Raw genomic sequence first — 14,597 nt, forward strand, 5'->3', positions numbered from 1 at the left:
AGTTCCCTCTCACATCGATGCAATCAGCAAATGTGCACAGAGGAGAGAGTGAACCTTGGCAAAGAGGGGCATGTTGTTATTTACAAGGACCCCTTTTAAAAGATGCATATGTCTCTTATTCAGTTTTGGAAACATGATACAGTTGTAGGGATAAAGTTAGCCTCATTTGTTGTCAATATTTATACAGTGCCTTTCATAATGTCAGGTGAGATAGCTCATATATTCTCAAGGTAAAAATGAGTAATGTCTTTCGAAGCAGGTATAAAGTTACAATATAGTTTTCCAACTTGAGGAAGTGTTCTTCTACTGATCTTCATTTTACGTCTAAAACTGCAGACTATGGAGCAGACCTTGTAAAAGACTTCTTCACTGAGCATCTGGCCCTTCTGTAGGCCCAGGAGATTTATGTCAGCTATAGAAGGAATGTGAATAAGAGCCTGCTTCTAGGAGTTTGTAAAAAAGAGTTGATGTATTACTTGGTCTACTCTTGCTTGGATTAAATTTAAAAATTGCATCAGGGTGTTCATTTTAAAGTATGATTTTATATAAATAGAAATTATAGATAACCAGAATAAAATTGAATAAACATGTGACGAGAACTGACTTACAATAAAAACCTAAATAATAATTGCAAAATAACACTTATCTAATCAGCCCATATTGGTGTTAAATATTATTTCAGGTATATGTTAGCTCTAGAAAAAGAATGATTATTTTGCAACTGCCCAGGATTTTGAAGTGAAAAAATGCAAAATAATTTTATGCTGTTGATGGCATTGATACTGCTCATGGCAACTTTGTCTCTTGTGTTGAAAAATTTCCTTTATTCATTCATTTTATTCACTCATTCATTTCCATCTTTGTTCCATAAAAGGCTTTCAGGTAATTTTGTGCATTCATTTGTTCTTAATACTGAACCTGGATTATTAGCCTAAGAAAATTATTCATTAATCATGGCCATGTTTACTTGATCAAAAATGATCATTTAAACACATGACCCTAAGCTTTCAGAACTGCAGGCAAAATCTGGAGAGTGCCAGGCACTCAAAAAATATATATTTTAAAAAATTTACTTATTTTATTTATTTATTTTGGCTGTGTTGGGTCTTCGTTGCTGCGCTCGGGCTTTCTCTAGTTGCGTCGAGTGAGGGCTACTCTTCGTTGCGGTGTGCGGGCTTCTCACTGCGGTGGCTTCTCTTGTTGCAGAGCACGGGCTCTAGGCGCACGGGCTTAGTTGCTCCGCGGCACGTGGGATCTTCCTGGACCAAGGCTCGAACCCATGTCCCCTGCATTGGCAGGCGGATTCTTAACCACTGCGCCACCAGGGAAGCCCTCAAAAAATATTAATCAGTGAATGATTGTCTATCATTATCATTTTTATTAAAGGTATCTTGTTAATTGTAACTTGCTAAAAACTGAAACTTGGGGAAATATTTTAGAGTAGGTTCTGCGACAGAAGATAAATTTTAGAGTAGGTTCTGCAACAGAAGATAAATATAATGAATTTATATATACCATCTTTGTTAATTATGTCATCTCTTCTGAACTAACATAGTGAACTGATATAATTATGTGATATGGACCCATTATATATATGCATTGTAGTGACAACATAAAGGTGAAACTTAACCCTAATGAATAAATTTGCTAATTATTATTTCCTTTAATGCACGAAAACTGATGGACAAGTGTTAATTATCTATCCAGGAAAATGGAGGTTAACTGATATTCAGGGACTTCAGTGTGAGATCAGGTGAAGTAAGTGAATTCATTCAGGATGCTGGAGGGATGGAAGAGGGAAGGCCTTAGTGGTAGTTTGGGGTTTAGGGTGTGTATTTGCCTACTCCTTTGCTCCCCGCCCCCCCCTTTACCTGTCCTGTTCAAAGCCCCCTTCTCCTTGGCGCCATCTAGTGGATGCCTGTGTCGGGATGAGGAAGATGCCCAGTTAAGGATTTGCAAAGATCAAGTGTCATTTCTCCAAACTGGAGCCTAGGAGTCGACGGCCTGTGGACATCACAGAAGCGCTTATAAATTAGTTTATGGAGGCTCTTTCTCTTTCTGTAGTTATCCCGTACAGACTTATTGCTCTGATTTCTGTTACACCTCGCTGATCAGAAGTTTATAAAATAAACAAGGGTTTAGAGTAAAAACTGAGCATGAAAAATGAGGACTCTTGTAAACAGTGCTCCAGAGCCGTTTAAGCATCCACAGGGAACACCATCTTAATTTTTCAGTTTCTCATTATTTCTTCGATAGATGAGCTAGCTAAGCCAGAAAGATGTTCAAAGGCAGAGCAGCTATAATCTCTTCCTTCAGTACCCTCCATATGATAAGGATTTGTTAAGATGAATCTTTGGGTAATGGACCCATGAATTAAGGCAAAACTCCCTGCCATCTTCCTGATTTTTTTTCACTTCTGAGAAGGCACCAAGAGAGTTACCAAATTTAATTTCATAAGCCTTGATTCCTGGACTTTGACAGCAAGACTCACCTGAGTTTTGCATCCCTGTGGTAATGTTAAATATCTTCTGAGGACAGGAAAATATATTGGGAGAAAAAAATTAGATAAAGTAAATGAAAGAATCAAGAGAACAAAAATGAAGCAGAAAACTTTACTTGGCCTAAATACATGTAGAATTCTTTAAAGAAGAGATTATGTTTATTTTTGATTTACAAAAGAAACACCTTCGGTGCCTGACAATACTTAATACTCAGCAGACAGAGGGGAGAGAAATGGCTTGGAACAGAGACTCCACTCATCAAATTGCTGAAAAGAATAATCAGTAATAAAATAACCCCTTTACAAAGTGTGATGTGAATGCAAAGTAATAACAGTGAAGACAATGGCAGTAAATGTTGTCAAAAATTAATTACTTTAATGCTTAAGTTTATTCTAAAATATATACTCAGTGGAGAAGACAGGTGATATTTACATTTTCACTTTTAAGTATAGAAACAAAATAACTTTCCACTAGTACATTTTGAAGATCATTATATGTTTGTTATTTTAAACATTTCTATTAACAGTTTCCTTTATTCTTTGAGATCTATCTCTAAAGCTGTGACAAATTCTAAATATAAAATATTCCCAAATGTGCCAACTAGGTAAGACCGATTTGTCTGCTAAAAGAAGACACATTTTGTTCCCTTCAGGAGAAAATCTGACTTGCATTTGTCTTATGTGATTTATGCATTGTAAGTTTAAAATGAAATACAGCCTTTTCCCTCCCATATATTAAAATGGGGCTTCAAATTTGAAAGAAACAGCAATCTTCTCTGAAACCTACATAGCTATGTGATGAGACACAACAAAAATACTGTATTGCCCCCAAGTGGTCTTTATAGGTATTGCCTGCACTGTCCAATAGTGAAAGAAAAAGAGAAAGCAAAAATATTTGGACAGCAAATCTCTGACCATTTTCTTTCACTGGAATATACATATTTATTTTTAAAAAGTTATTTGATAATCCATGCTGTGGTAGTAAGGCTATATTGCTAAGTAGAGATTCTGAATGGTGGTAAATCTTCAGTGCAATTTAAATTGCCTAGGTCACATAATTATTTGGAATGATATCAACATTTGTAAGTCACTGGGAATTGTTTTTCCATTTAAGGAGATTTTGCAATACATAGGTTTTTTTTTTTTTAATTACTGTAAAGTTAGCACTAGCACTTTCGACTCAGCATCTGAGAGTGCATTATTTTTATCCACGTATCTTCTGTGTGTACTTCTATTTGATTTCAACCTGAACCTCCAATCGGTTTTTAGCCTGAATTCCTTTGAATTATATAAATGACCTAATATTGTGAGGTGGAACTGAAAGTTTGTCTTTCATTCCTCTGAATGTTACTAAGGCAGACAAAGATGGATTCTTTCTCAGGATTCTGCACACACGCATCGTGCTGTATTCTATACGAACTGCAATATACAGACATATTTCATTGCTTTTGTAAATTCTGTCTCTTTGGAGCATTTTCCAGTAAAGCAGTCATTCTCTGACTTCCTCATTTCCTGATATAGAGCATCCCCATACCCCCGACTCTATCCTCTGTCTCATAACAGCTTGGCCTCTCTCCCTCACCTCCATGCTTATGAAACTATTAATAGTTATTAGAAGCTCTGTGAAGCAAGTTTTACCATTTGGAGAAAGGTACTGCAAACAAGAGAGGAATTCCTGGTATCCCTGTATTTATATGTATCTATATGTGGTATGTGTCCCCTTCTAAACCAGCTTCCCGATGCCTGGTGTCTAGTCTTCCAGAATCCAGTAGTTCCAGCCATCACAGCCTCCTTTACCTGTTTAAAAAAGTACTGTTCCAAATTGATTTCTATCAGAAATTTGATTCCAGAAATATTTGAAAGGCATGAGAATTTTCCCGTGTGCTTGATTACCCAAATCATCTACATAAAGAATATGTATTCAAGTCACAGAGAGTGAAATTATTACTTTAAACTCAGAAGTCAAAGAAGAAAAACATTATGCTGAGGAACTATGTTACATTTTCATGCTTTCAAGGAGTTACCGTAAAAGGAAAAAGAAATGTGATTTTAAAATATGAATAAGACAATGATGACGTTCTTTCAGGCTGAGTGAGAAGCGTATATCCAGTTGCATTTTTACTCTAAAGGAGAGAGAAATAAATCACTAGTACTGGATCTATAGTGCTGGATCTACAGAACTAAAAACAAAAATCCCAAAGCATGACCTCTAGAGGCCTAGATATGGATATGCAGTAGGAAGATCCTTGTACCAACTGTGTGACCTCAGGCAAGTCTTTCAACCTCTCTGAACCACTTTTTCTATCTGAAAAATAGGGCTAGTTTCCTATGGTTTAAATGAGTTTTTTGATTCCTTGTACAAATATTTACTGGGCAGTTCTCATATGAAGTGTCTCATATGCTAGACATTGTGTTAGGTTCAAGTGATATCGTAACAAACAAGACAAAGTCCCTGCTTTCGTGGAGTTTATTCTTGTGTTGAATAGTAGATGAAATACAGATAAAAATTAATTATACATATATAAGAAAATACAGAGAACTACATTTTTTTAATACAATTTTGAAAGGTTGCTTTCCATGAACAGTTATTACAAAATATTGGCTCTATTCCCCGTGTTGTACAATACATCCTTGAGCCTATCTTACACCCAATAGTTTGTACCTCCCACTCCTCCCCCCCTCGCTACTGCCACCCCCCACCCCGGCAACTGGTAACCACTAATTTGTTCTCTGTATCTGTGAGTCTGCTTCTTTTTTGTTATCCTCACTAGTTTGTTGTATTGTTTTAATTCCACATATAAGTGACATCATACAGTATTTGTCTTTCTCTGTCTGACTTACTTCCCTTGGCATAATGCAGATCTTTATTATTGCTAAGAATGCAACGAGGGAGGAAGCTGTGTAGAAAGTGAGTGGGTCGCCCACTTTTGAGAGGCAACAAGATCTCCCTGACCAGGTGACATCTGAGCTGTGCTTCGTGGAGGAGATTAAGTGTCATTTGAAGAGCTGGTGGTAAAGCATTCCCAGCAAAGGGCCCATTCCGATGCCCTGAGGTAGGAGAGTCCAGGCAGGATCACAGAACACCACAGTGTCGTCACTAGCTCTGCCTTTTCAAGCCCACTCTGCTGCTGCTGTGTAGAGAACAGACTGAAGAGGATTATGAGTGGGGACAGAGCGATCAGTTGCTAGGCATCTGGGTGAGGAGGATGGTGGCTTGGACGGGTCGCTGAGGTGGTGGTCTAAAGAAGGTGAGAAACTGACACCTTTTGGAGGTAGAAACAAGAGTCAGTGATGAGTTGAGAGAGAGGGGCTAGATAGAGAGGGCTCAAAGAGGACTCTTCAGCCATGTTGTGACTGGTGGGTCCCTTTCCTGAGACAGAGCACATGGAAGGGAGTGGGACAGAGAAGCGGGAAGTGAGGAGGTGGAGAGGAGGAGAGCTTCCTGCTGTCACGGCAGACTACCCGTTTACATGCTTCGTCTCCATTTGTCTGGTTCTTAGGTCTCCTTTGCTCCAAACCCTGCCTGAGGGCCCTGCATAGAATAAGTTCTCGCCTTGGGAACTTGGTGTTTCTTTTCCCGCTCACTTTCCTCTCTGCCTTTCTCCACCTCATTCCCTCTCCCTCCTGCCATTTCCAACAGAGGTATCCTGCCACTTCTAAGACGTGAACAGAATAACTCGTTGCTCAGCCTGCCTAGTGTGACAAGGCAGGTCCCAGGTGTCCAGGTCCCCATTACTGTAAAAACAACCCAGACAGAAGTGCCTGCTTCTCAACCACCATGGGATCGAGGGTTATCTTCAAACACATGGGACCTCAACTCACAGGTCAGTTCCCTTGGAGGTTAGTAGGATGATGAAGTGTGATGTATTCCGATAAGAAGGTGAGAAGAGAATACTTAGGAATCTGTGCACCCTAGAAAGGGTTCAGTTTATCCAGCGTTTGGGGTGGAAGCCAGAGTGAGGTTGGAGAAACCAAACCAGAAGCAGCAGGCATTCGACTGTGCATTCTAGACACTGAAAATGCAGAAGCTGTGAACTGCTTGAACAATGGCATTCATATAAAGAAAATGAGCAGACATATGTCCACAGAGTCCAATGATAAAATCTTACAACTTTAACTTTTACTTTTTCTGCAAAATCTCTCTGATCCTTTATATCCTACTGAGAGATGCTAGACGGGGCAATAAGGATAATCTGCCAGCTCCCTGAGAAGGTTGAATATAACGCAATCAGGGTTCTACCGTTCCAAGCAAATAATTAAATTTTTATGCTCTTCATAGCCTTCTGTATTTTGGTACCTTGCTCTGATCAATTCTCTGATATACATATGGGAAATTTAAAAATTTTTAACCATAAAACTGATTAAATCACAGAATCTACTTTCTGAATTTCCAATTTTAATGTATGCTTTAAAGCTTAGGGTTATTAAGAAGTACAAATGAATAAAATTATTCATGTCACTGGAAGCATGAAACTTACTTAAATATTGGAGTTTTGATATAATTCCAGAGAATGAGGAAAAATTATCCTAATTTAGGTTCAGTCAATTAATTTAGTTTTTCTTGGTTTACCCTAAAGCAAGCCAATTTTCAATGAGCTAAAACAAATGACGAGAATATTTATGTTCTTAAATCATTTGACTTAACACAGAATTTGTTCTTGATCCAGGCAATTTCATTTAAGTCACAAAGAAATGTCCTTAGTTTTTCCAAAAGGTAATTAGGCTACACAAATGCTCAAGTTGTTGAGTTGATTTGTTAGATGTGTGGGTGTTTGAGAATTGTGACAGTTTCAAACACATTTTCCGTGAAAGTAAAAACACAGATGATTCATTCTTCAATATTTCAGGGTCCATCCACATTCCTAAATCTGTATAATCAAAGCCACAATAGCAGAGGTAATGCTGGGGCTTTGCAGCCAAGCAGACTGGTTTCAACACCCATGTTGGTTACCTTTTAGCTGTAAAACCTTAGGCAAATTACTTGTGTTCTCAACCCTCGGTTTCTTCATCTATAAAATGGGGATAATGAGTATCAACCTCATAACATTGCTGTGAATATAAACAAAACAGTGCATGAGAAACACACAGTGTCTGGCACATGGTGTCAACTTGGCTAAGGTTAGTGAGTATTATTAAGTATGACATAGAATTATATCCAAATACCACATGTGCGTGAAATGAAAAATTACATCAGTGCTTAGGTTTGTAATTTAGTCATTTTTTTCCCCTCCCTTTCTCAAAACTTTTTTTCTCTTTTCCTTCTGTTTTTATATATCTGATTTTCCACCTAAATCATGACCCTTTAAAACACAAAGGAGACTTCTTGCTACGGTCCAGAATGCTCACCAGCCCTTCATCTCCTTCCACAGCCCTCTGACGTGCAGCAGATGTGTTCTCTGGGCCAGACACAGCTATGATCCTCAGGTGGGGTGTCGTGTGCCTCTGGGGAGCCATGAAGACTCTCCAAGGGGTTCACAGGCCCATAGATAGTTTCAAGAGAATCAATGCCCATAACTTCATCTTTCACATGTATACCTTCCTAAAATTTGATCTCGCTGAGACAGCGCCTCTAAAGCGGGTGCTTTTTATTCCCCATCCCTTCATGCACAGCCCTCTGCTCTTCAAAAGAAAGACCTAGCGCTCATCTATCCCTAATATTATAATAATGATTGCTCCAGGGTGAAAAAATTCTGCAACCCCTCCCCAAAACAGACGCATTTAAATACGGTTTTCACTAGAGAAAGTGAAGGATGCTTATCACCAAGTAACAAATCCTCCACAACTCAGATTGTTTTCAGTTTTTAACAAAATTAAATATTTCATGATAAATCACTACGTGTTTTTTTTTTTCATATACTTTGAAGGGAGCTCAAGGAATTAAGTCATGTTGCTCTAACTAAACCCTTCCATCTACACCTATGTATTTGTGTGAACAAATCTTCTCCATGCTTACGATGAAAATAATATTAATACCAATGCTGAACCCTTCTCATTCTAACAATAAATACTGTTGTCTCAATGGATAAAAAGACTCAACTAAGTGAATGAAAAGAAGTCGTATCCGGGGCTTCCCTGGTGGCGCAGTGGTTGAGAATCTGCCTGCCAATGCAGGGGACACGGGTTCGAGCCCTGGTCTGGGAAGATCCCACATGCCGCGGAGCAACTGGACCCATGAGCCACAACTACTGAGCCTGCGCGTCTGGAGCCTGTGCTCCGCAACAAGAGAGGCCGTGACGGTGAGAGGCCCGTGCACCGCGATGAAGAGTGGCCCCCGCTTGCCACAACTAGAGAAAGCCCTCGCACAGAAACGAAGACCCAACACAGCCAAAAATATAAATAAATAAATAATATTAAAAAAAAAAAAAAAAGTATCCATCTAAGGGGTGCATTTCCAAAACAATTTTACTTCTTATTTTATAAATTATTTATTAAGATTTGTAATGTATTTCTATTTTTCTGACCAATTGTGTACAACAAATAATTGTAATCGTAACTCTTTGGAAAAAATATTTTAAAATTTAGAGCCATATGGTAACTGAAATTTTAAATTAAATTTATAAACATTTTTCTTATTGAGAATTATAAGGTGATCAAAAAATACTTTGTATATAAAATATATTACATTGGGATAAAATTCTGAGGTGTTCAAATTCCTTCAGATACACTTTAAGAGTTTGGCAAGTGCCAGGGAGAGAGATTGGTTAGGTCAGAGTCAGACAGAGAGATCCCAATTGAGTCTGTAAAAGGCAGAATAATATCAATCAAGAACAATAGACTTAAATTCCAACTGTATTAAAAAGAGGCAGATTTGAATGCATATTTATTCCCCTTTTAATCTGGAAAAGAACATAGACTCTTGGATTTCATATATTTAGTTGTGTCCTTAGTTCTACCGTGGATAAAACTGAGTCTGAACTCTTATGTGATATTTTCCTTTTAAGGGAAAATATCACATAAGATATTTTCCTTTAAAAAAAAAAAGGTCTTTTCCTTTTAAACTGAAATGATCATCCCCTAGACTTTGTGTTCCATCATAAATTTGTCCTCTATTCTCGGTCATTCCTACCAGCATTCAAGCTTGCTGTGTGATATTTCTCAGACTAAACAAGCAGAAAGTTCAAGGTTAAAAGATTGTTTCTGGATAAAACAGTGACTAAGAGGAGACGGAATAGAGATGGAAACTATTTCCAATATTTGCAGGAGCTGAGAAATGGAGCAAGGGAGGGGTTATTTTGTGTTTTGTTTCTTTTGCAAAATTTATAACCATTAAAAAAGTGTTCTTTTGGACTTTTGTGGTACAAAATTAACAGGTGTTTAAACATGGTTGTTGGAGGGAGTAAGGCTGTGAAAACTGCAATATTACTTCAAAATTTTTAACAATTGTGGTAATATATACATAACATGAAGTTTACCATCTTAACCATTTTAAGTGTACAGCTCAGTAGTGTTGAAAATATTTACATTGTTGTGAAACCAGTGTCGAGAACTTTTTGCAAAACTGAAATTATATACTCATTAAACAGCTTCGCATTTCCCCCTCCTACCAAGCCACTGGCAACCACTATTTTATTTTCTATATCTAAGAATCTGACAACTCTAGATACCTTATGTAAGTGGAATCATGCAGTATCTTTTGTGACTGGATTATTTCAACTAGCATACTATTCTCAAGGTTCATCTGAGTTGCAATATGTGTCAGAATGTCTTTCCTTTTTAAGGCTAAATAATATTCCATTGTCTGTATATACTACACTTTGTCTATCCATTCATCCATGGATGGATACTTGAGTTGCTTCCACCATTTAGCTATTGTGACTAATGCTGATGTGAACATGGATGAACAAATACTTCTTTGAGACCCTGTTTTCAGTTCCCTTGGCTCTGTACCCAGAAGCTGAATTACTGGATCATATGGTAATTCTATTTTGATTTCTTGAGGAACCTCCATACTGTTTTGCATAGTGGCTGCACCATTTAATATTCCTACCAACAGTGCTCAAGGGTTCTGATTTCTTCACATCCTTGCCCACACTTAATATTTTATTTTATTTTTTTATAGTAGCCATCCTAATGGATGTGAGGTAATATCTCATTGTGGTTTTGATTTGCATTTCCCTAATGACTAGTGATGTTGAGCATCTTTTCATATGCTTGTTGGTGCAAAATGGTTTTAAGTACTAATATTCTTCTTTATTTTGAGAAGATGAAAACTTCTCTCTCCCGCATTAATACTGAGGGAAATTCTGGTAAGCTTTAATAAGGTACAATGCTATTAAACACTACTGAAAATTCAAAATATTGAAATATCAGTATTCTGCTATAGCTTCTCAGTTAGTCAAGAACATGACTTTTTAAAAAAAACTCTAATATTGGTTAATCTTTCATCCTGTGTTTTAACTCTTATGTTATATTTTTCTTATCTCAAAAATTCTCCTGAACAGCTGTGAGCTTCTATTTTTCAAAGGTTTTATTACAAGTCACCAGAAAAATGCTCATCCTCCCTCGCTCACGAGATGGAAACGAGAGATAAACATGTTGTCCTAAGGAGAAAATTTATGTTATCCAGAAGCTCCAGTAAACTATTTCTCTTATCAAAGTCTCTGTGGTTTCTGTAATGTTATACTTAGGTTTAGTTACTCAACAGTGTTTACTTAATACTACCCTGCGTTAGATACTGGCCACACAAAGGTAAAATGGTACAGTATCTGCCCTAAAAGATCTTATGGTCTAATGGTGAGAGCAAACAAGAAAGTCAGCAAGTTTAACACAGAACAACATGCTTTGCCGCTGAGAACAATCTGCCTAATGTCCTATGGGAGGATAAAGGAAATTAATCAGGTGAAGCCCAGAATTTAGCATGGGAGGGGTTTGTGAGAGGTGAGGTGGAGGAATGAGGTGAATATAAGGGCAATTTAGAAATATTTTAAGATATTAAAAACATAACTGAAGTTTTCCTACAAATATTTTGAAGTTCATCCTTAGTCCCTCTTGTCCTTCTATTTTTAGTTGATAATTTTGACCCATCTACGTATATTTCAATGGCTAGATGTGGAAATTACAAATACCTTGCTGGGTTATTGCTTGAATTTTACACAAGTACAAACAAATGGTGATGCTTTAACTGCCTGGTTTTACAGCCATGATCTTACAAGGTCATTTTCTACATAATTTATTTTGCACTAAATTTGTGTTTCATTTTTGTACTGAAGGAGGAAAATTTATAGTTCATAAAATAGTTTCATGTCATGTTAAATGTTTTAAGATCTTCTTTTATTCATTTTTACCTTACTGCCAAGACACTGATTTCCTTGGGATCTTATATTCTCATGTTTAGGTGATTCAAATACATTGATTAAAAGTCTTGATCTGGAGACAGAGAAGTCTCCGTGATATTTGAGTTCACGGCTGATTTTAACTTACGAAAGTGAAGGTGTTCTTTCAGATATTTGTGCTTGGGTTAAGAAAGCTCCTGAGTGAAAAGTGTATTTTGGGTTCTGATAGCTTTGAATGGAATTATTATCAAATAATTTCAGATTTGACATTGTCTCATGAAATCATCAAGCACATTTCTCTTTCTACATGCGAGCACATTGAGATGCACAGAACTCAAGTATTTGACCAAGGAAATAAATTAGTGTAACAAATTACAATATGAGCAGACAGTCAAAGAAGTCTGCCACTTAGCCTAAGTGGATTAGCTTCAAAAATTGATATAAGTATTCTGCCCTCTCTGGGCGACTTATTGAAAGTTGATGATTAAAAAAAATAGTGAGCATTTGCATGATTCTACTTTCATTTCTGGCATATGTAATTTGCTTGCCACTGTACTAAATAAAGAGATGACTCATCTAGAATTTTCTTTGACTTGAAGGACTTAAATAAATGGAAATGCATGCAATGAGATAGAAGGAAATGCATCTAGAGACAAAGATTGTTAACAGAACAAATACAAAAATGAAGAAGTCTCTCTATTTTGAATTGTGCCTTTTGAATGCCATTTCTATCTCCTCTCTCCACATTTCTGTTCGTAATGGCAGCTGTCTAGCTTCTTGTCCCCCTGCTTTCATGATTGGTGGTTGAGGCTGGTCTTTCTCTTGGCAGGCTGAGTTTTAGGGAAATGGGAGGAAAGCCAGTTATTTTGGTCCTTCAGTTCTCCTCTTTCACTTCTGCTGGGAGACATACCAGTGATGGGGTCTATTTACCCATCATGCCTCTTTCTTCTCCCTTTTAAATATATTTCTATTGAAAGGCTTATCATATATTTTTTAAATGTTCTTCCTTGATTGAAGGAAGGCTGTGGACTTTTGTTTTAATTAATAAGAGGCGCTAACGTGTACTGAATATTGATGTGTGATGGGTGACGGTGTACCTTATGTACATTCTCTGATTTAATCCTAGCAATACCTCTATAAAGTTACTGTTAGTAATCCCGCAAGGTCTCACAATTTAGTAGTAACAGGAGAACCAAAGTCGAAACTGTGACTTTCAGCCTCTAAAGTCTACAGAGTTACCACCATGCTACGTACCTTGTCCCCCAAAACCCAGCACATAGTGCTTTCCACATGGTGAAAAATTAATTACAGTCAAAAATTAAGAAATACACATTTCCACAGTAGAAGAATAAATACAATCCTAAGCATTAATTTGCTAATTTTTTACCATGGAGGATATAATTTGATAATGAATCTTATATATCCTATGTGCTACACAAACATTTCCAACTTTCTTAAATTATTAACCTTGAACCCTGTGATATTTAGAAAACATTAAAATGGAAAAATGCAATAATATTATCAATAACCCTTTCTATATAATATGGTGAAGTGAGTGAAATGTGATGAGTTACTTTTATTTGGAAAAACATGTGACTCTGTTTTGACTCAAGGGTGTTAATATTTTTAGTGTTAGCTTTGATTTATTTTCTTTTGATCATACAGTTATTGCATTCATTTTCCTTAGTCCTTAGAGAGGGAAAAACACCCCAACTGCCAAATGCTAATGATGTGTTTATAGGGTCTTAAAGTGTACATCTCATTAAGTTTCTGTTTTTCAGCTGGGAAAAGTTTATGAAGTCAGCATTTGTTTCTCTTGGGTGAATTTTGCTTGGGTATCTTAAAGATACATTTACCATCTCCCTCAGGTGATTTGTGCCAATATCTGTCCTTCATTATTATAGCAACAAAAGTGTTTCACTTTGCAGTCTTACGCAGCTCAGATAAATTTAGTCTGTTCTTCCAAAAATATTAATAGAATACCTGCTGCATGTTTTTTCAAAAAATATTTTTTGTTCTTCATTTTTGAAAGCGTATGTTTATCCAGAGAAAGTTTATGAATCAGTATGAGGTCTATTTTATACTTTTTAAAAAGTTTGACTTGAACTTTGGTGTTAAGCATCCTCAAGATATAGTTTTGTTGTTGTGATTGTTTTCATATTTAAGCAAATAAAAATAGCTCTTTGTGATACCAACTATAGTGTTTCTATGAAGAGGTAAACCTAACATCCTGCCCCTTTTTGTAATATGGCCCCGTTCTCTCTAGCCACATGAAGCCTGAAATTAACATGTTAGGAGGACACTGAGATTCTCTTAGATTCTTCTGTGGTTGGCTAGAGCTCCCACAGCAAAATACCCTGAAGAAGAAGCAATTTCGATATAGTTCTTTTTGTTCTGATATATGCAGGAAAGGGATAATAATAAAAAGCTTAGATTTGAATTTCATACTTTACAGTGACTTTCTTGTAATTTGGCCTCACAACTCTCTTGTTGGTAGGTAGTAACCCATTTTAAAGAAAAGGACACAAAAATTCGGAGAAGTGAGTTGCAAGTCCAAGTTCACCTAGGTAGAAGAGTCACAAATTAAACTTGGCAGTTCTGATCACAAGCTCTGTGAGTTCCACTTCACTTTCCATGATTACGTGCCATGGAATGAGAAGAAAAATGGAGTAAGCACCTCTAAAGTAATTTAAATTACAGGATGTAATTTCAGCACCCCACATTCAATCGGAAGGCTTATATTTTTAAATGTATAGAATATATATACATTATATATTATGTGATAATATATATTTATTATATAATATACCTTAAGTATATTATAT

The 14,597-nt window shown here is 36.7% G+C and overlaps 1 protein-coding gene across 3 annotated transcripts in view; it reads left to right on the forward strand.

Moving 5' to 3' along the window:
• Positions 1-14,597, forward strand: part of CPED1 (cadherin like and PC-esterase domain containing 1) — a 296,363-nt gene that overhangs the window by 113,736 nt on the left and 168,030 nt on the right. The gene's annotated exons all lie outside the window — the stretch shown is intronic.

The sequence above is a fragment of the Eschrichtius robustus genome, chromosome 8, assembly GCF_028021215.1.
Source record: "Eschrichtius robustus isolate mEscRob2 chromosome 8, mEscRob2.pri, whole genome shotgun sequence".
Lineage (NCBI taxonomy): Eukaryota > Metazoa > Chordata > Mammalia > Artiodactyla > Eschrichtiidae > Eschrichtius > Eschrichtius robustus.